The sequence below is a fragment of the Canis aureus genome, chromosome 9, assembly GCF_053574225.1.
Source record: "Canis aureus isolate CA01 chromosome 9, VMU_Caureus_v.1.0, whole genome shotgun sequence".
In the NCBI taxonomy this organism is placed as follows: Eukaryota; Metazoa; Chordata; class Mammalia; order Carnivora; family Canidae; genus Canis; species Canis aureus.
The window spans coordinates 39413877-39418929 of record NC_135619.1 but is presented as its reverse complement, the minus strand read 5'-3'; positions in this window follow the sequence as shown (position 1 = coordinate 39418929).

Below are 5053 nucleotides of genomic sequence, written 5' to 3'. Positions count from 1 at the left end.
TTGTATAAACATATCAATACATTCATAACTTACCAATTTATTGATCATTGACTGATAGCTAAGGGTGCATACATAATTCTATCACCACCTTGGATCTTCTGAAGTTATAGGAGTGTGTACAGAATTAGTAATGTGTGTGTGAGTCCCAAAAGGATTAGCAAATTAATACATTATGCCTGTGTCAACACTTCTATTTTTAAACTAAACTATTTACTTACTTAACTAACTTTTGGCTTTACCGACAGCTGTTAGTACAGCAAACTGGTGTTTAATGAAGCAAGAAAAATAATAAACCATGTTGATGTTATTTCCCAAATAAGTGCTTTTTAAAAACATCTCTTTGCTGGGAAGGCAAAAGGGACCTGGAGAAGATCCAAAGAAATGCAGTAATATGGTCAAGAAAATGGAATAATTTCTATGCTGCCAAAAAAGTTCTCTTTTTCCTGGAAAGATGAGGGATGAAAGAAAATGTGATAAAAAGCTATAAAATTAGGAAAGTTACACAAAGAAGATAAACATGGAGAGCTGTTTCCAAATTCCAAAATAACAGAATGACTTGTTTCTTTCTACCTTGGAGATCAACATAAACGTAGGTACCTAAAAAGAAGTATTACTCCTTATGCACTGAGAAGGAAGATAAAAAAGGTAGTACTAACTTTCTACACAGTGACAACTAGGAGCAGATAATTGGTTTAGAGGTGACTGGATTAAGGAAGCATAGTAAATTATGAAGAGAATATAGGAGGAGGACGGTATTTCCTATGCTGATGAAGCAGAGACTGTGGCCAGTTGTTCCTCAAACCAAATATTATACTAGATGGACCATGAATCAATATACCAATATTTGAACTTACACTTTTGCATTTCCTATTGTTTTTGTGTATCAGATGATGAATTTGATTTTTGCTGGTGTCTATATAAAAATTATCCCCCTCTGATCAGTTTGGTTGCGTTACTGTTCTATAAAAACAATTTTCTTCTAATAAAAGGTCTTATTTTAGGGACAAATGATAGTCCTTCCTAACAGAACTACCAGCAGGACACTCATTAATGCACAGGCTCTTTGGCCGATCTTACAAACATTAGCCCAAGTTTTGTCTTTGGTCACAACACAACTCTACCTTCTTTCTCGTGATTCCAAATCACTGAACTGCCATGTGTTTCAGATGCAACAGCCATGTAAGTGATCCCTCTGCTCATAAACTCACCTTGGGCTGGGGACACTGAATCCTGACACCCCAGCCAGGAAGGTGCCCACAGGGACATGTTCTAACACATCAGAGAGGACGATGAAAAGGAGAGGGATCCCTTCTTGGTTTCTGGCTCAGCATGCTGTTGCCATTCCTCTGGCTTCTCCCTACAGAGCCCTTTCTTAGCAGATACTCACATCTCCCCCTTTGGAACATGTGATTGATATTACTGTTGCAGCCTTGCCTAGCAGGGCAGCCAGTTTTCCCATGGTTGCTGGATGAGAGTGGTGTATACCCACAGAGCAGAGACTATGCCAGCATCTTCACGTCCAAATAAAATCGTGGAGATCTTTGCCTTAAAAGGTAATTATTCTGGCAAATGTCCTTTATACCTTGCTCTAAATGTTATCCCTCCAAAGCAGAAAATGACTCTGTGGTAAGTCTTTTGTGTTAAAGAAGCAGCAGCAGCAGCAGGAACAGCAAAAGCAACAGCTTTAGTAAAGGCATAATAGCTCTGGAGATGGAAAAAAATATATTTTTACAGGCCATCGTGAAACCCACTTGCATTGCTAATAACTATTTCACATACCCATTCACCTCCTTTAGAGACCTTCCAGGAATCAAGATCCCAAACCAAAATGTGTTCCCAAACTATTTTTTCTCAGGGTTAAAAAGCCCCACTTTTCCAGGATGCAGCACCCTCTCCATGCCAAAGAAAAAAAAAACATGTTTAAAACTGTGTTTCTCAATATTAGGGTACATCATGAATATGAAATCTTGGTCCAAATCCCCATGGTCATATAAAACATGTCACATAATTGTGTTTGGGGCCATGGAGGAGTGTTACAAAATAAATATTTCCCCATCAGAGCACACTGGGAAATGTTTGCTGACACCTATGTTCAAACCTAGCAGGTTCCCTCGGAAGAGTTTGGCAAAGAACAGGCCTCTCCTTGATGAGGTGCTGGCGTTGGTTAAAATTTAATATTAATTTACAAAAATGGTATATTTTAAAAATCAAAGCCTAGGCCTCCATGTGGGTGTCTGTGCCGGCTGTGTGGCTCTGACTTTTGGTCTATGAAATGTCTCGGGTCAACCAAGGATTGTTGCCTTTTGTTGGATCGCATCATTCCTTCTGTTTCTAAACCGATCTGTGGAAAACATCAAGAATTTTTTTCTTTCTTGGAATTTTTGTCTTTATTCTCCTTACTGGAAAATTCTTTCTGAAACCCTTGATGGTTTGTTTCATAGGATTCCAAAAGATTCCTCTTTGCAAGGGCCTTCGGAGTACAAATCAACAGGTGTGATAATTGCTGATTCCTCTTGGAGGATGTTTCCTTCTACACACCCTCTAGATATTCCTTGCTGCCTGGTCATGCCCAGTTGCTCCAAGGAGCTTCATCTGCCCTGCCTCTGACCTTCCTCTGTGGCCAGATTGAAGTGGGAAGACCACAGGGGTGGCTAAGGGGCTCTCCCTTCCACTGTCCTTCTCCACCAGGAGGTTGATCATTCTTATCTGCAACCACTCAGATGCTCTCAGTTCCAGATTCAGTAATTTCCCTTCCAGCTCCCATGTGCTTAACAGAATCCCCTTCCCTTCTTTATACAGAAGTTCACATACTTACTCACTCAAATCACACAAAACTCTGTTTTGTTCCATGGCCTTAATTTGTAAGTGAAGTGATGGTTGCAAATTAGTTATTATATTGGTCCTTCCAAGGCAAACTGCTTGCATTTTAATCCCTTAAGATTCTGGGAGTATTTCTTTTACCTCCAATGCTGGAATTTCAAGGCACCAGAACAAATGGGCAAAGTTTCAAGGCAGGCTGGCCTTTGAGTATTCTTCCAATCACAACACCTGCTTTGGCTGCTATGTTCAGATCATAGGGATGGGAGTTTCGACACTATCTGGGACCCAAATTAGTCTACATATTTTAAAACCATTTCAATCAGAAAAGAATTTTCTTTTTGGAGAGATTGAGAGATGAGAAATTTAAGAGGGTGTTTAAGAGAATAAATACATGAGAATAGCCAAGAAAGATTTTGAAAGGAAAAGGATGGAGAGGGTACATGCTTGATTAGATATGAAAACATGATCTCCACTTCTGTCCAGTGCATAGAAAGCTGAAAATAGTGCCTCTCCCATCCTCACAAGCCCAGAAAGTCAGATAAACTACAAAACCATAAACTTCGTTAAACCCACCAGAAAGCTAACCTCCTATAGAATCAAAAAGCTTGAAATCTATGTAAATATAGCTCTTTCAAGGAAAGATATGACATAAGCAAGGACTTTCTTGTGGTTGACTATATGAAGAAGAGATACCAGGTGGCATACAAAAAAAAAGAATTCAGCTAAAAATTGTAATAAATTATTAAAGGCTAAAAGTGAGCTAGCATGAGCTTATAGGGCCCCTGGGACTTGGAGATACAAGTGGAATTCACACCCACTTGCAGGCTTTCATCATAGGCCTCCACCTATTGCTTGAGAAAGGATTGAAAGTAGGGCAAGAGACCAAAGCAGCTCCTCTCTATGGTGTAGTCCTGTGGGAGGGAAAGCATGGAATGACACCTAGGTGCTCTTCCCCTTAAGCCTCTGGGGAAAGGCAGTGAACTCGGTGGTACTGGGGCACAGATGAAGACCTACTGCAGCTGGGAGAAGGGTAAGAGACAAAAACAAAAACAAAATCCTCTATTCCCAGAAAAAGAGCAGGAAACAGTCCTGTGCCCAAGATCCTGCAAGAAGTTTATCATCAGTGGGAAAGAACAGGACACCTTCTCCTGCATCTGACAGGAGGCAGAGTTCAACGCGCCTCAGGGAGGAGGGGTGGAATTTCTGAGTAAATCACACTTCTGAGACCCAGATACACAGGCCCAGCTGGGGAGTGTACCAGGATGAAACCCACCCACAGTCCCCAGCACCCAGTAACAAGTAACAGTGGCCTACCCCCACCAGCTGGGCAGAAGAGCATGGAAAAAAACAAACAAACAAAAAAAAAACAAAACCTTTCTGAGGCAGAGACACAAAGTGAAGCCTGAAATCTGCAGCTGTAGAAAGAACACTGAGAAAAGCCCTCTGATACCCCAGTCATGATCCTAAACATAAGGTAATGCTAAAACAATTTGAATCTGGTCATGCACTGAATATAATTACAGCAAAACAAAACAAAAACTCCAAGCCCAGCTCAAATTCTGCTATAGTCACTCAGTTTAACAGAAAAAGGTAGATGTCCATTACCAGGCACAGATACTATTTACCTCAGCCTTCTGGTCTACACAAAATGTTGCATCAATAAAAAAATTAGGAGAAGCATAAAAAGAGAGGGGAAAATCCTACTGTTAAGAGACAAAGTAATCAACACAACCAGACTCAGAGATGATCCAGATAGAATTACCAAATAGGGAATTTTAAATAACTAATATATTAATATATTAGAAGCCTAGTGGAAATGATAAAATATGTACAAATACATCAAACTTTTTATCAAAGAGATGAGAACCATAAGAAAGAATCAAGTAGAAATGTCAGAAATTTAAAAACAGTAAAGATGAGGAATGCCTTTGATGGGCTCAAAAATAAATTAGGTACAGCTGAGGATAGAAACAGTACACATGAAGGTGAAGGGAGATCAGTAGAAATAAAACTGAAACACAGAGGTAAAAAAAGCCCAGAGAATTCAAGAGCCGTGAAATAGTATCAAACACTCCTATTGGAATTCTTAAGAGAAAAAAACGAACAAAAGGAAGAGAGAGAGAGAAAAGGAAAGGAAAGAAAGAAAAAAATGAGCCAGAGATATTTGGAAAGACAGTGGTCAAAATTTTCCAAAATTAATGAAAGACATCATGCTGAGAATTCCAGGCAGGAT